This window comes from Dipodomys merriami, unplaced genomic scaffold (assembly GCF_024711535.1).
Source record: "Dipodomys merriami isolate MVZ:Mamm:240054 unplaced genomic scaffold, mDipMer1.0.p SCAF_280, whole genome shotgun sequence".
NCBI lineage: Eukaryota > Metazoa > Chordata > Mammalia > Rodentia > Heteromyidae > Dipodomys > Dipodomys merriami.
The window spans coordinates 398,610-417,190 of record NW_027204271.1 but is presented as its reverse complement, the minus strand read 5'-3'; the positions used below and the strand labels follow the sequence as shown (position 1 = coordinate 417,190).

The following is an 18,581-nucleotide window of genomic DNA, read 5'->3' as shown; positions in this document are numbered from 1 at the left end:
AGGCAGGAACTTACACTACTGACGCTCTATCACCAAATATTTCCATAGCTCCTGGAAAAGTCCATATGTTTCTCCTCGATATTAGGCCTTAAATTGGTAATGTTTTAATCACAGTGTTTCCTCTTGCCTCTAGGCTGTAAATCTACAAATAGTAAAGATTTAAGTCTAACTCTACCAAACACTGAGGTAGAGATAATGGAATAATACTTTAAAACAGAGTTGCCTTTGATTCCCTAACCACAACACAACAATGCAAAACAATTTTTATATTATATATACTTATATATTTTATATTTATAAATATAAAATATGTGCTGATTTTAAATTTCACACAGTGAATCTTACTAGAATTGATAATTTGACAAATATATTGACATTTATTCTGATAAATAGAATGGAATATAAATAATTAGATTTAGGATATATATTAGAATATAAAAAGTATCAATGCAATATCTTCGGTATAAACTTGTGATACGTTCTAAGTGTTCGTGATCTTCTGAATTCACATGGTAAAATAACAGTATTGTTTTCTGCTAATCTATAACGGATTTTACTCTGATGCTCTGGTTTATTGTTTTAAATCTCTGGTCCCAAAGTGTTTTTCTCCATATTTCTGAAGCATTCTTACTGATTATACCCAAATTTTGCTGATATGATGTCTAAAAGCTATTATTCTTCTGAAGGACCAACGGATCCGAAGATACCAGTTCCCAGTTATCTGTATCATCAGATAACAAGTGCAAGACTTTTCACATAGGCCCATGCAATATGCCAACAGAAAATAATTGAAGTTCAATTTCTCATTTCCTATAATATTTCAGGACCCCAATTCCTTACAAGAATTAGCAGAATTCAATTGTGACATGCAAGGCAAATTAAAATGAAAGATGAGATCACAAAATCTGAGAGAAAGTACTGTAATTCAAACTTTCAATTTACAGATGACCAGGCCATATGAGTGAACAAAATTACAAATGAACAAGATTATTTTTAATACCCCTCTCCTAATGATTAATGAAAGATTTCAGTGCAGCCAAAAAATAGTTTCTGTAATGATAGATCCATAAGTGGCCTAGCAAGGCTAGGAATACTTGATTTAGAGGTGAAATATAATTTAGAAAAACATTAATTGAGAAGATACTTAGTGCTTCAAAACACTGGTACTTCAGTAAAACTAGGTTCTGTAGTATAAAAAAATGTTGTCATTCTCAAACCAAAGATAACATATATTTAATCTCCTGAAAGTATATTCATTTTCAAATAAACTATTTAAAATCACATTTGCCAAAATAACACTTGACAAGTAGATGATAGTGACATTACAAGGTTTTCAAGTGTAAGGAGCTAGTTACAATAGAGTTGATTTACGTACCCAGCACCAATAGCAAACAAGTTCAACCATTCATCCAAGTGTAGAAATAGTACTCCCCACCATTTGTGTTGTTCAGTAGGTGCCTTCCAGAAATGTGTTAAATAGATCAGCCTCCCATATTTCAAACCCAAATATTAGCTAATAAAGTAAATTTTAAAATTTTATCACATAAGAAGGTACATTTTAAAAAGTCACTAATAGTTGCCTTATCATGTGTTGTTTTATATTTTCCCTATCTGTCTAACATAGTAAGAAATATGACTTTAAGTTTTGAATATGGGTACTGATGAGAGATGTGACGAAAATAAAATCTGTCTTTTATTTCTGTCATATTCCTCTAAGTAGTAAATTTTAGTTTTCTTCTTTTTCCAAAACTTATAGGTAGTAAAAAAAATTATCCTATGTAAAATAAAATAATCATACACCATTGTACAAAGCCATTTATGAAAACTGGTAGTTAGAAATAAATTCTAAGCCATTTTTAAATTTTCTTGTTGACTAAAGATTAATCTTCAAATGAACGAGAATAAAATCATGTCTAAGTGCTTCACATCTCCAGTCTTGCAAATTGTTATTGCAGATGAATGAATTATGGAAATATAAGCTGACATCAGTTCAAGTATATGTGGGAGTAAAACTCCATGGAATGTATATAAACGTTTCAAAGTATTAACAGGCAGTTTAACAGAATGACTATCATGAAATTGAAACCAGAGAGGAACAATAGTAAAGAAATCGAATGAATGAAAAATGGAACAAGGGGCAAGTACAGCTAGAATACTCAATGTTCATATGTAATGAAGGAAGTGCTAAATCTGAACTCAATCTTGGAGAAAGAGTTGGTTGACACTGATAGAAGGAGTGACTCTGATCCAGGAGCATTAGACAATTAGATGGACATATTTAAATGTAAAACACTTGCAAAACCTTTTGAAATTCAGTTAAAAAAAACAACAAACAAAAACACACAAAAATGACAACCAAACAGCAATCTCTAGAGTATGAATATGACCTCTCAAAATTTTAAGCAGTTAATGAAGGGCAGTCTTTGGAAAAGCAAACAAACTGTTCACAGAAGGCAGTTTAGGGTAGGGGAGAATTTTGACCAGATTTAAAAACATTGTCTAAGGTTAAAAATCACCTATATCTTCGGCAAATATTTTCTTCTGCGAGTGCTCTTTGTCTGAAATGGATACTCCAGTCCTGAGTCACACTTAATAGCTTGTGAAGACAGAATGGAAGAAACAAGATCAAGTACGTATTACTCCACTGGAGAGAAAACAGTCCTCTCTGTTTTCTCTCAATCTCCTCACTACTCCATTTTCATACTTTTAATAACGTCAAGTGATTTTGAATTATATCTTTCCTTCTTTGTTCTCACAAAGTAATTGTTCAAAATAATTCATTAAATATTATTTGCCATTATTTTCTATCATGCTGTTTACTTGTTCAAGCGAGTCCATTAAACTTCCCCTTTTCATTTGGTTGCCACGAAAAACCAACAACTATGTTAATGAGGACCAACGCTAATGCAAAACTTTGTCTCCAAAAATCCATTCCAAGAACCTATAATCACAAATATTTAGCTATAATTTTTTCTTTTTTCTTTTACCTTGTAATCTTCTTGTGTCTAAAGTGCCCACAAAAATAAGTATTCCACCACTATTTGGTTCAATCACTTCTAACCTCAAAGATATTTTGCTAACAAGATGCTTAGAGGAAACCTAAGAATACTCCACTTTTATCTTCTCTCTTAAAACTTTTATCTTCTCTCTTAAGAATCTCCTTAGATACCATATCAGGAACAGTGAAGTTATTCTTTGCAAAATTATTCCAATAGGTTATTTTCCTCTTGGTATTGTATTTGCTCAACAAGATGTATGGAGAAGAATAGAGTTAAATCACCAATTCCTTGGATGATATTGTCTTTTACAAAGGACAGTACTTCTATGTCCTCCTTCTATGTCCTCTTCTTAGCTCTTGCCTGATTTCCAATTAATCACAGGTTCTTGGCTTCAATTCTAGTGAAGCTGAAGGACTATAAGGCGTCCCCAATGCTACATCTTCATGGTTTCTCTTTGAAAACTCTTTTATTTGGAGGTGGAATTTATTTTCATGTCTTCATTCAATTTGTTCTGCATTATACTGAGCCAAATAAGCTCTGTAAAATCACTTTAGGTAGCAAAAACATTAATACAATCTATATCACTATATAAAAAGTTTTGGCCCCCTCCACTGCTGAAACCAAAACGCTTAGCTAGGGCTTCTAATAACGTGTTTTCTTAACTTTTCTATTTGCTCAATTCTTTTCTGATCCCCAAACTTTTTGGCTTATGTAATAAAAGGAGTTTTCACTATCTCATGTTAATAAAGATATTATATTTTTGAGCTACTTAGAAATGTGAAATCATTGAAGTATCCAATCAGATATTTTTCTGTGTTTCAGTGCTTCACGTGCAAAGACATTGTGGAAAGTATTAAAACAGAGAAGTGTAAACTCAATACGTTCTTTCATTGTGGAGGACATTTCCTCCCTAAATATTTTGACCCAAGTAATCTTTTCAAGAGAATTACTGTGTAGTAATTAAAGGTCAATTCACAAATTTTGATGTCTTATTAAAAAAAAAAACTTTGAATTTAAATTCCACTACAATCTTGTTTCACACAGTAAGAGTATATTTCTTGGGTAAGGACAATTCTCATGGGAACCTACTGGATTTACAGCAAGGTTTGTGAGGTTTGTTTGTTTACTGTGAAAATGAGCCACCTTACCCACATTGCTCCCTCTCAGTTAAGTCTCCATGGATTTCTTTGCATGAAAGCCTATTTTCCCAGGCAATTTTAAATTTTCTTAATAGGCCAAATTAAAAGTTAGAACAATTAAAATTTACCTGTCATAATTTTAAAACACTTTTGAAACTCCTTTATTAGAATCGCAAATTTACCAATCCTAATTCCACGTTTACCATCAAAAACAGTCAAAAACAGTTAACATGTTGTTTTCATGATATAGTATCCATGAAACTATTATTTTCCAGTGGCTTTGTTATGCATATATATGAACATATAAGCTGATGCTGAGCAAAATGAACTCCAAGATATGGAAAGAGATATTTATTTGCAGTTGTTGTTTTTAATGTACTATGTGATTTCTATTTTCCTTGGGTTTTTCCCCTATGGTATAACTCCTACTGTGTTTGATTTTGGTACCCTGTGTATTGTGTATACATTTACCTTAATTAGGGAAGGGAAGAGAAACAACAAAATGGCGAGATAAAGGACAAAATGCAAACCAATGCAATAGTAATACTCCGAAGACAATATGTTGGAAATGTACATTACAACGTGTGAGGGGTTTGGGTGTGAAGGAAAAATGTGAGAAAAAATGAGAGAGGGCATAACAAGTTTGAAAAGTTATGTATTCACTGACTTACAATTGCTAACTCACTGTACATCACTTTCACATTAAAATTAAATTTAAAAAATAAGCTGTATGAAATAAAATTTCACTGTATTGGTATAGTAAATATTATTCTTTATGTAGTAACTTTTTAAAAATTCAGTACTATTTGGCATATAATTTGAATTAATTACCCCTTCTTTATCAGAGGGCCATCAACTTGAATGTTATCGAACTAGATAATTTTTTCACAATATACTTGCCAATATTTTCAAAAAGAATAAATTAGTACTTTCTCATACTAAAACCGAAAACCATTTAATTCTATGGAAACCCATAACTTTTAAAAGTAAATAAGTTTTTAAGAGCACAGAATATGTGTGTTCTTCAAAATTCCTATGACTAATAACTACTCACTTTCAAATTCTCAACATTCCATACCTGGGAGATTCAAAATAGTACCTGTTTGCATGTTATGTAATTCTGCAATAGATGCATTTTGCAGTGGGTGTTACAGATTGAGAAGTGAAGAGAAAAATAGCCACATTCTGGTATAGGATAAAACTAGAAAGCATCGGTTATAATTAATTCTTCAAGAGTAAGCAATTGTTTATCAGATTAAGCTATTATTTCTATGATCATCAATCCCAAAATTCATGCCATAAAGTCATCCTAGACCAACAGTTTCCAACTTGTAGGGTGCGCCTCAAAATTCCCTTAATTCACATCACAAATAGCTTATTTCTATTGGGAAAAATATTACACCTTGCTAATGTGATGCCCTCCATGTTCTGGAAAGAACACCACAATATACTGGGTTGCATCATTTTTCCTCCACTGGTATTCTTGAAAATATTATTTATATTTATACTTTTTTACTATCATAGATATTCAGGATGCTAAGATTGGAAGATTACAGTTCAAAGCCCACCCAGGCAGGAAGGTTCCCTAGATTGTTATCTCCAATAAACTTCTCAGCAAAAGCCAGACACAAGTGGTACTGAGGTTGAAGTGGTACGGCACAAGCCTTGAGCTTAACAGGCTCAGGGACAGTGTCCAGGTCCAGAGTTTAAGCCCTATGACAAAGCAATAAAACAAAAACAAAAATAAAAACAAACCCAAATCCTAGCATTTTTCTCACTGTATACAGAGGCATATAATTAAGGAAATTGCTTCCTGTGTTACATACAGGTAGAAGAAAGAAGATGTCACACAATTATTCTCTTCATACCATGTTATATTAAAGCCTCAAAAATTGCTTTTTCTAAATTTATAAATTAATATCATCAATTTCTTGGCAACTCAGTCTAAATTATTCACATTATCATTTTCTACATGAACAGTTAGAATTATCTATTAACTGAGTTCTAATTATAACTCGCTTGAAACAATATGCTAGGTAAATAGAATGCAAGAAACATCTGTAAATTTGTCAATTAAACCCTCTACCTAAAAAGAATTTTGTAGTATCCTATAGAATATGAAATTACAAATGAAACCAAAATATTTTTTGAAGTCTAAACTCCTATTTAGCAAGATCTATAAAGACCTACATTAGGTGATCTTTGCTATTCCTACAGGCTTAAGCTTTTGTAATCCTTAAGCCTTTCCTTGTAATCTAACAGAATGATGATTACTTACTTTTTCAAATTTTGGATGGGAATCATGAACCACTTTGCATCTCTGAATGTTCTGTAATGAAGAGCGCATTTAAAACACAACTGAGGAGGGGATGGGAAGGTGGCTTAGTGGTAGAGCACTTGCCTCGAATGCATGAGGCCCTGGGTTCAATTCCTCAGCACAACATAAGCAAAAAGGAAAAAAAGCTGGAAGTGGTGCTGTGGCTCAAGTGGTAGAGGGCTAGCCTTGAGCTGAAGAGATAAGGGACAGTGCCCAGGCCCAGAGTTCAGGCCCCACAACCGGAACCAAAAAAAAATTTAAAAAAAGAGTTAAAAAAAGAAAAAAATAAAATAAAACACAAGAGGATTATATACCAGTTGTATTTCAATAGAAAACTTGGCTTCTCAAAGCATAATGAAAAAATTAGCCCAAATTTCCAATTGTGTATTCATTTCTTGTTTGGTTTGTTTTATTAAGACAAAATTATACTACCTGGTCCAGGGAAGGTACCAGTAGTAATTCCAGTCTCTAATCTCCTGTCAGTTTGAGTGCTAGAATTCAAGGCTTGTATCACATTGCCCCACCATAGTTTCTTGGTTTATTTATTTATTTATCTGTTTGTTTGTTTGTTTATTTATTTTTGGGTCCGGTAATGGGGCCTGAACTTTGGGCCTGGATGCTGTCCCTCAGCTCTTCAGCTCAAGGCTAGTGCTCTACCACTTGAGCCACAGAGCCACTTCCGGCTTTTTTTTTTTGCTTATGTGGTGCTGAGGAATCAAACCCAGGGCTTCATGCATGCAAGGCAAGCACTCTACCACGGAGCCACCTTCCCAGTCCCTTCTTGGTTTATTTAATCTAGATACAGACTATCAATTCTGAACTTCTCCAGTGATATTATCCACTAGACTTCTCAGACTGTTCATGCACTATTTTCAAAGATGTTCTAACATTTGACATAGGGTATTAACATTTTCAAATGCACCTGCCGGGTCTCTGATTCATTCCTCCATGGAACCTATCCCTTTAATATGGATTACTTGACTCTCTTACTATCTCTGGTCCCTACTTACGTAATATTCTCAAACTTTTTTGAAGAAAGTTCACTTTAGGATTTTCTAATTTTAAAAATTATCACTTGATTCTAGTCTCACTCAGGACATACTTTCTATTGTTTTCTAACTTTTCTACATATTCTGATAGTTGATTCATTTGTGTATATGTGTGTGTACATACAAGTGCCTCTGTGTGTATGTGTATGTTTATATGTACGTATGCAAAAGCCTCAAGCTCTTATTCATCATTCTTGCTCATGACTGTTATTCCATCACCTGAGCCAATCTTCCAATCTAGCTTTTGGCTGGTTAATTATAGATAGTGTCTCAAACACTGTTCTGCCCAGGCTGGATGCAATCTGAACTTCCCAGACTCCTTTACATACTTAGGTTTCATTTATCCAGTAGAAACAACTTTTAAACTACAAACATTTTTTTTGAGTGTAAAGTCTAAATTGTAGCCCAGATTTTTTAACTCAAGAATTCATATAAAGATAGATTAACATACACATTACATATGTTGAATGTACACTGTTAGAAATGTGATCCTAAGCTGGATGATGGTGAGATCTGAGGATTTGGGGTTCAAAGCCAGCCCAGGTAGAAAAGACCAGGAGACTCTTTTCTCCAATTTACTGCAAGAAAACTGGAAGCCGCACTGTGGCTAAAGTGGTAGACCATTAGCCTTGAGCGGAATAGGAGAGGGACAGTGCCCAGGCCTACAATTCAAGTGCCAAGACCACCACCAACAAAAAATATATAAGTAAAGGAAAGAAAAAAATGTGATCTTATCCACCAGTTGATGGCTAGTATAATCCCTGCTCTCTCAAGATGGAATTTTTTTCCTTATTAAATCCATGCTCTTATATCTGACTTGCATTGGAAACAGAATTATTCTTCCATTTTAATTTCTACAAAGTTATGTCATTAGCAATCGTGATTAAGAAGGGAGTGGCCTCATACTTCGTGTTCCACGTAGGAGTAATGCTTTCTCTATATCAGTCTCATAAATCTACATACTGAACTTGGCTTTATTGTTTCAATGTGGTCTTATTTGTAGAGTCTTCTATAGTGTATTGAACCCTTATACTTAAACACAGAATTTCCCTTTCTCTTATTATTGCTATAGTTAACACGAGTTAACAAATTCATGTACACTTGGGAAATAATGTGCAGCACATATACTCACAAAAAAATGATCTGGGAACCTTCTTCCTCTTTAAAATTTGCCTCAATTTACAGAGAATTTACAAATTTTGAATTCAATATACTCATGAATAATGTATTTATAAGTAATATAAATTTCATGTTTTCTCTTTACTAAATTGTCTCTGAAACACGTGTTACATCAGGTCCAAATGTGTTCTTGTGTTATTTAGGTGAAGCCAGAAATCATTCATTATACCTCAAGCAGCACCATAGATTGTTTCTGGAAGTAACTGTTACTGGATATGGAAAATGATCCCAGTAGAGGAATGGAACATAGAGGATTGACAAAGTTCAAGTTAACTTGTGCTTTCCTTTTTACTGTAAAAGAAGAGAATCCGAAGGCTTGAAGGAAACTCTGTCCCTAACTTTTTCTAGTGTGTTTTTACTTATATATAATTTTTCTGTAAACTTCTAGTTGAGAGTATTACAAAAAGATATAAGGTGCCATTTGATGGCCAGCATAGAACAAAAAGAAATAACGTTGTTTTAAATATGTTCTTCTGCAGGGGCTGGGAAGTTGGCCTTGTGGTAGAGCATTTGCCTTGCATGCCTGAGGCCCTGGGTTAGGTTCCTAAGCACCACATAAGCAAAAATAAGCCAGAAGTGGTGCTGTGGCTCAAGTGCTAGAGCGCTAGCCTTGAGTTGAAGAGCTGAGGTAAAGTGTCCAGGCCCAGAGTTCAGGCCCAAGACTGGACCCAAAAAAATTCTACTGCAAAGAAACAAAGACATGGATGTTTTATAGTGTTTTGTGGATGGATATTTCACCCCTGAGATGATTCTTTTGTTGCAGAAGTCAGTTATCAATTACTTTAGTTTGGTCCTGAGTTCTCCAGAGCAATAAGGATTCCAAAAAAGCATCCAGTGCGTATGATCAGCAAAAGGAGCCACTTCTCAGACCAATACTCCTTTAAGGAGGGTCCCAATGAAATATCTGTTTTTTTGTTTGCTTTTGTGTTTAGCTTTTGTTGGTTCTGGGGCTTGAACCCAGAGGCTGAACCCTGTCCCTGAACAGTTTTCTTTCCTGCTCACCTACCCCCAAAGCTAGTACTCTATTGCTTGAACCAAAACTCCACTTCTGGCTTTTTTGCTGTGTAATTACAAATAAGAGTTTGACAGACTCTCCTGCCTGGTTTGGCTTTAAACTAAGATAGTAATTAAGCAAAGTGACATCAACTGTATAGACTTCTCTTTTCAAACGAGAAATATTAGATGAAGTTTATTGTAAAGCTAATATTTTACAAATTTTCTCTTTCTTTATTATTGTGAGCATACCGTACAGAGGAGTTACAATTACATGGGCAAGATAATGAGTACATTTCTTATCAATCGTTGTTGCCTCCTCTTTGTTTCCCCTTCCCATCCCTTCCCATATTCCCCCCTCCCCATACCCGATCCTCCCCCCCACCAACTTTGTAAAGTTCGGTTTTCGACATAACGACTTGTACATCTCATTGTTGAAATGGGTCCACCTGTATCCCTAGTTAAATGATTTGTTTTTAGAGCATATGTCCAGAAAAGAATCCATAACATAACTCAGCAAAAGTGCACTGAATCATTTTGGAATTTTTTTGTTTGGGAAGATTATTGAACTTGTCATTCCTTTTGGGGAAACTTAAAGTCATATTTCACCTTTTTTGTTGGTTGTGGGGCTTGAACTCTGATCCTGGGTGCTAAGCTAGAGCACCACCTCCGGGTTTCTGGTGGTTAATTGAAGGTTAGGGTCTCGTGGACTTTCCTGACCAGGCTGGCTTTGAACCACAATCATTTGGTCTCAACCTCCTGAGTAGCTAGGATTACAGGAGTAAACCACCAACACCTGGCTCATATTTGCATTTATGTGCACTGAATGACACTGTGTAGACAAAGAATGGAAATTTTAACCAAATGATATTGCAGCATTTCAGAAAAATTGAAGTAGCAATAAATATGTCCTCCTTTCCATTTTGTTACATTAATGACTGATGAGCTATGGGACCCTTACATTAGCATCCTCTGCCATCTGTATAGGTGTATTTAGTATCAGAAAATGTTCATAGAGAAATATAGAAAGAATAAGATTTTTAGAAAGCAAAGGAGATAAGGTGTGAAAGAATAGCATAGAAGGAGATACATTTATCACACAGAGATTAAGAGCTAGCCTAAGAGATTTAGAATGCTAAAGGCAATGAGGAACAGCCTAGCTGACAACTAGTTCTACAATAACCAAAAATGGTTCTCAAGAACAGTTTCTGGTATACCTTAATTACTATCATTTATTCCTTCTATCTGGAGTTATATATTCCTTATTTTCTTTCACAACTATTAATTAGCCTCTGCATTTTTGGTGCCATAACTGACCAAAAAGATTTCAAAATCACACATAGCCTACCATCCTCTTTGTGATTAGCAGTGATGACACAAATCCAGGAATGGTTGAATTTCCAGAATTAAACGTTACCTGACATCTAAGCACATCCCTGGCATTAATTGCTGTGACTTTTTTCAACACTGTATCCTCATATAAGTAAAGTACATGAATTAGGAACTTTTGTCAGGTGTCAGTATGGAAGGAGCAATTATATATTCCAAGTTTGGGTTATTTATTTTGCATTTACTAACTGAATGTTTTTGTTTTGTTTTGATTTGATTTGTTTTTGTTCTTTTTGCCAGTCGAGGGGCATAAACTCAGGGGTAGGGAATTTTCCTGAGCTTTTTTTTTCTTGCTCAATGCTAGCTCTCTATCATTTTTACAGCACCACTTCCAGTGGTTTTGTGTGTGTGTGTGTATGTGTGTGTGTGTGTGTGTGTGTGTGTGTGTGTGTGTGTGTTACTAAGGAATTGAACCCAGGGTTTCATGGATGCTAGGCAATCACCGTACTAGGAAGCCACATTACCAGAGCCCTAAATAACTTTCTTAAGATGGCATTACTTTCATTCTGTAACTACGTATCATAATTTTGGCCAACTGCTAGAAAATGATGTAGAAAGCAATACAATACAATAAGTCTAGTAAGGCTGGATGGACAATGAATAACTGTTATGGTCTAGCCAGGTAACAGAAGGGCTTATCTCATGGAGCTGTTTCAACAAGCTGAGGAGACAGCTCCTGACCCACAGCCAACCTCCAGAATGAGAGGGCCAACCTTGGGTTCCAGCCACATGGGGATGCTGGGCCCCCTCCTCCAGCACCCATTTGACCAGTTCTTGTGAAAGAGAGAGAGAGAAAAAAGTCAGAATTACAATTAAGTCTGGTGCCAGTGGCTCAGAATTCTAATCCTAACTACACAGGAAGCTGAGATATGAGGATCATGGTTCATAACCAGCCCAGGCAGGAACATCTGTGAGACTCTTATCTCCAAAGAACCACCAGAAAATCAGAAGTAGTGTTGTGGGTTCAAGTGGTAGAACACTAGCCTTTTGCTGAGGCTTTTGGGAACATCGCCCATGCCTAGAATTCTAGCCCCACGACTGACAAGAAGTGGACTTCCTACCACAAGAAGCGGAGTGAATAGCACCCATTGTCCTAGGGAGCATGGTAGCAAAGTCAGGCAGAGCTTCCTCTGAAGTTGAAGTCATAAGTAGGTCACCTGGCTTCTCTCTGCCTTGGTATCTCCAGCTGCAAAACTCAACACAGTGAAGGATCATCTTCCTCATGGGGATAGGGTAATGATGAGAGAGAGCCATGTTTTGTTTCATAATCCCACATCTGTTGCACAATTAATAACAGGCCTTGCCTGAGCCCTTTCTGGCTATCTTCCTGTCATTTCTTCAAAGAATTGCCGAGAACCTTATCTGAAGACTACTTCCTCTGTTCCTAGCCATGCTCCAGAGATCCCTCTGTATAAATCCCTTGTTTCCTCACAACTGTCCTGTGAGGAGAATGAGGTCTGATTGTTACGAACCTACCCAGAGCTTCACCTGTGGTCAAGAATCGTCTGCTGTGATTTTTCTGCCTGCTCAAACTGACTTAAGAAACCATTCAAGCCAGGGAAAATCAAACACAAGTAGACCAGTCTCTCCAAAAAGAGACAGGTTAAGAACACAAGGGACATACAGGACCTTCTCATACCCCACAAAAAAATCAAAGAACTCTTTTTTTGAACCTTTTATAATTTTTTTCTAAAAGTTTTTTTAATTTTTAATTTTTTACTTTAACTTTTTTCTATTAATTTTTTTCTTCCTCTCATAATTTTTATTTTAGGGGTATATGTGTGTGTACTTTTTTATCTCTTTTCAGAAACATTGAAGTAATACCTTGCATTCTCTCAGGCCACAAGGGTAAAAAATTAAAACTCAATAGGAAAAGCCAACAGAGAAAATCCTGTAACACACTGGGACAACACACTGCTGAATCACGAGTGGGTCATGGAAGAGATTAGAAAAGAAATTCAAATGTTGATGAACACATAAATTACCAGCTCCTTTGGGACACAGCAAAGGCAGTACTCACAGGCAAGTTTATAGCTCTGAGTTCATACATCAACAAATTGGAGAGATCTGAAACCAACCATTTAATGAAACATCTGAGTCTCCTTGAAAAAGAGCAGCAAGATGATCCCCAATCCAGTAGATGGTAAGAAATAATTAAAATTAAATCATAATTAAATGAATTAGAATCCAAAAAAATCATAGAAAGAATCAACAAAACAAAGATTTGTTACTTCCAAAATATTAACAAAATTGACAGACTCTTAGCAAATCTTATAAGAAAAAGAAGAGAACACACCCAAATAAATAAACTCAGAGATGAGAATGGAAACATCACCACAGAAACAACCAAGATTCAGAACATTATAAGGGAATACTTCTCAAAACTTTATGCTAATAAGTTTGAGAACTTGGCAGAAATGGACCTTTTCCTAGCAAATATTGACATGCCAAAACTAAACCAAGATGAGTTATACCATCTTAACAGGCTCATATCAAGCATTGAGATAGAAACATCAATAACACACCTCCCATCTAAGAAAAGCCCAGGACCAGATGGCTTTACAGGATAATTCTATAAGCCCTTGAAAACACAGCTCACACCAACACTCCTCCAAATCATCAATGAAATTGAAAGAGAAAGTTCACTACCGAACTCATTCTATGAAGCCATAATAACCCTCATGCCCAAACCAGGCAGGGACACATCACAGAAAGATGACTATAGACCCATTTATTTGATGAACATTGATGCAAAACATCTCAACAAAATGTTGGCCAATCAAATTCAACAATTCATTGAAAAAATTCTACACCATGATCAAACAGAATTCATTTCAGGGATGCAAAGCTGGGTCAATATACGCAAATCAATTAATATAATTCATCACATCAAGAGGAGCAAAGATAAGAACCACCTGGTTATCTCAATAGATGCAGAAAAAGCATTTGACAAGATCCAACACCCCTTTATGATGATGGTTCTGGAAAAATTAGGAATCAATGGAACTTTCCTCAATACAATAAAGACTATATATGACAAACCTACAGTCAGCATTATACTTAATGGTGAAAAACTAAAGCCATTTCCTCTTAACTCAGGAACGAGACAAGAAGGTCCACTTTCTCCACTTCTCTTCAATCTAGTATTAGAATGCCTAGCTACAGGAATACGACAAGATGCAAACGTAAAGGGGATCCAAATAGGGAAAGAAGAAGTAAAACTCTCCGTGTTTGCAGATGTCATGATCTTGTATTTAAAGAATCCAATAGACTCCACTCCCAAATTACTCAAGCTGATTCAAAACTTTGGCAAAGAAGCAGGGTATAAATTTAACCCCTCAAAATCAATGGCTTTTACAGAAAAGCCAACAATGAGAAAAGTGTGGCTGAAATTAGGAAAGCATCTCCATTCATAATAGCCCCACAAAAAATAAAATACCTAGGAATTAACTTAACGAAAGAAGTGAAGGATCTCTATGATGAAAATTTTAAAAACCTGAAAAAGGAAATCAAAAGAGATCTTAGAAAGTGGCAAAAACTCCCATGCTCATGGATTGGAAAGATCAACATCGTGAAAACTGCAATCCTTCCCAAGGCTCTCTACAAATTCAGTGCGATACCTATCAATATTCCAACCTCATTCTTCAAGGAAATAGAAGAGGCAATCAAATAATTCATAGAGGACAATAAAAGACCCCGAATAGCTAACGACCCTCAACAGAAAAAACTGTGCTGGAGGAATATCATACCAAATTTCAAACTCTACTACAAAGCAATTGTAATCAAAACAGCTTGGTACTGGCATAAGAACAGACCTCAGGACCAATGGAATAAAATTGAAAACGCAGAAATGAACCTACAGACATATAGCCAACTACTATTCGATAAGGGAGCTAAAATAATAGAATGGAAGAAGACAGCCTCTTCAGTAAAGGGTGCTGGCAAAATTGGTTAACTACTTGTAGAAAACTAAAGCTAGATCCTTATATATCACCCTGCACCAGAATCAACTCCAAATGGATCAAAGACCTCGGAGTCAAAGCAGACACTCTGAAAACATTGCAGGATGGAATAGGAGAAATCCTAGGTCTCCTTGGCACAGATTGAATTTTTTTTAATAGAGACACAGAAACATAAGAAATCAAAGAAAGGTTGGACAAATGGGATTGCACGAAGTTGCAGAGCTTATGCATGGCAAAGGACATAGCTAGAAAGATCAATAGAAAGCCCACGGATTGGGAGAAAATCTTCACTAGCCATACTAGAGACAAGGGTCTCATATCTAAAATATACTTGGAATTCAAAAAATTAAATCCCCCAACAACAAATCCTCAAAGAAACAACTACCCAATAAATAAGGCTAAAGCCTTAAAGAGAAACTTCTCTGAAGAGGAAAGAAGGATGGCCAATAGACTAATGAAGAAATGCTCAACCTCTCTAGCCATAAAAGAAATGCAAATCAAAACAACATCGAGATACCACCTCACCCCACTTAGAATGGCTATAATGAAGAACTCTGATAACAGATTCTGGAGGGGATGGGGACAGAAGGGAACCTTACTTCATTGTTGGTGGGAGTGTAAATTTGTTCAACCACTCTTGAAAGCTGTATGGGGGTTCCTCAAAGCACTCAACATAGAGCTCCCCTATGATCCAGCAATCCCACTTTTGGGCACTTACCCAAATGTTTACAAAGAAGACCACACTAAAGCTACCAGCACAACTATGTTTATTGCAGCCTTTTTTTACCATAGCTAAGATATGGAAGCAACCCAGATGCCCTTCGGTAGATGAATGGATCAAAAAAATGGGTTATATATACACAATGGAATTCTATGTCTCCATCAGAATGAATGATATTGCTCTATTTGTTAGGAAATGGAAAGACTTGGAAAAGATTATATTAAGTGAAGTAAGCCAGAACCAAAGAAACATAGGTCCCATGTTTTCCCTTATTTGCAATAACTAGTATATATCTGAGTCAAGCATAAAAGTTCAGATAAATTCATGTTAGTGAAAAGAACCCTAAGATATCTATTCATTTTTTTTCTTTCATACGATTGTTTCTAGTACATTCATAAGATTATTTATTTGTTGCTTTTTATATCCCTCCCCCACGGTATAATCCCTGCTTTCACTGTATTTGATGTTGTTATAATTTATAGAGGGGAAGGGAAAAAACAAATCATTGAAATAGGGACTAAAGTTGGACCCATTGCAACAATGAGATGTAGAAGTGGTATGTCGAAACTGAACTTGACAACTCTGGTTGGGGGAGGGGGATGGTCCGGTGGGGGGGGGGGAAGGATGGGATGGGAAGGGAAAACAAAGGAGGCTACAATGCTTGATAAGATATGTACTCATATCTTGCCCATGTAATTTTAACCCCTCTGGACAGTATCTTCACAATTAAAAAAAAAAAAAAAGAATCGGCTGCTGTGGACTAAATGTTTGAGATAATCCATCTAAATCGATGACTGTGCATGTTGCTACATGTCTACCAATGCAACTACAGATGACCAGGCCCCGTGGAACATACCTGTCACAGATAGGAGGACATCAATCCAGCCCAGCCAGAGCATATAGAGGCTCTGTTTCAGAAGTGCCCAAAACAGAAAGGTGGCTCCTCAGAGCCAGGGAAAGGAAACATGTAGCGGGTCTTGGTGCCCTCAGTGGGGTGTCTGACCCAGGGTAGGGGTGGTTTTGGGCAGCCACTCACATGTGCTCCTGGGAGAAGTTGCTTGAGGCTGCTCCAGGTGGGGCGAGCAGGAATGGCAGTGGCATTGCAGACACATGGCCTCAAAGAACCAACGCCATTGACCAAGTTGGGGCTTTACACAGCCTGGCAGGGTGCCATTGCCTGGTCTGAAATTCTGAACGTTGGGAAGGCGGTGAGGGGACTGGGGACTAAGGAGGCATCTCAATTGCCTTCTATATTCCAGTCGCCTTGAGTCTCTTCTCACCACTCAGCCATCTATACCTTCCTCAACTGCTGGTAGTGGTGTAAACTAACAGAGGGAATCCTGGTGCTACCAGGCAGCATGGAATGTGGGCGTGGCCACCATTCTTCTATCTCATTGGTCAGAAAGAACAATGAAAGAATAGGGGTTTGGCCAGAATCCTGTGATGCAAACAGCATGGGCGGAGTCAAGAAGATAGCAGCTCCCCCAGCCCTTTTCCCAGGGAACAATGTCCAATTCAGTTGGAGACAAGAGGGTGACCTGCTTTAGCTGCATGGCTGCACAGATCATTGTGTATGGCTGTTTGTTCCCAGTCCCAGACCATGAACTGAGGATATGGGCACAGTCTGTGAGCTGCTTTTGCTCATGGCTGGCCTTCCACACTGGAGCCACAGGGATTCTAGCTTTGTTGGCACTGAAGCTGGACTTTTCAGCCTAGGGTGACTTCGACCATGATCCTCCCATCACAGCCTTGTAAGTATTAAGGAAGACTGTTGAGGGCCACTGGTGCCTGCCTAATCATTGGTCTTACTGGTGTTCTTGGACAGACTGATGAGTTCCCTATCCTCGGGTTTAAGTGGTGGGAGCTATAGCCCACAGTTGGAATCCTGGTCCAGCCACCTCAAAATGGAAGGAGATCCTAAGAAACTTATTCCTGTCCATATGATTACCAATGGAATATGATGTATGTCATGATTGAAAGAGCAGTTCTTGAATGATTCTTGGATAAAATTATATAGCATTATTTTATAGGACACTGATCGATCTTAGTTAATGCTTTATGAAGCATTTAAACAATCACATTCATAAAATGGAGGCATAATGAAATACCTGAGAATTACTATACTATTACGTATTATAAAGGTGCCATATTTCTGCCAGGACAGGGATTGGAACCTATGGTCTTGGTAACTCTGTTGCACTGTGTGGGAAGGGGAAGCTGGCCTCCTTGAAGTCAAGAAATTCAAGTCGGTTCTTTAGGCCTGAAATAGATCCCCACCACTAGAAAACATCCTATTCATATACAATTTACATATATGATTCATATTTACATACATATGTTGACTCCATATTGCATTCAGTGCAGTTATTTTATTTGTTTGTTTTATTCATGTATTGACCGTTTATTTTGCCTATTATGGCACATAAAACATTGATTACATAAGATAGAGGTCTGCAAATGTATTCCACTTCATACCTGACACTCAGGACTTTCACAGAAAAGGAAAACATGTGTCGCCATCAACTTCTTACGCCACAATTCATTTTTGGGGAGTGCTGGCAACTGAACTCATAGCCTACAAGCTTACAAGGCCCAATTCATGAATGGGTGAGTGTCAGCACGCCATCTTCGGGCAAATTGAGCTGAAAGGCTATTCCCAGGACCTGAGATCAAGCCCCAGGTGTTAGCAAAATAAGAACAGATTGACGTGCAGATGGAAGTACGCTAATAAATATGTATTTATATAGAGTGTTAAAGATGTCTATATATTATTCAGTTATATAGACTACATTAATACCAATTCCTGGGCATTAATCATGCGTTCGTGTAATTA

The 18,581-nt window shown here is 36.7% G+C and overlaps 1 long non-coding RNA gene across 1 annotated transcript in view; it reads right to left on the bottom strand.

The window, feature by feature from the left end:
• Positions 1-17,047, bottom strand: part of LOC138838496 (uncharacterized) — a 50,795-nt gene extending 33,748 nt beyond the window's left edge. Inside the window, exon 1 of the long non-coding RNA XR_011375630.1 lies at positions 16,785-17,047. This is a non-coding gene — a long non-coding RNA (uncharacterized lncRNA). The remainder of the gene's footprint in view (positions 1-16,784) is intronic.
• Between the last annotated feature and the right edge of the window lie 1,534 nt (positions 17,048-18,581).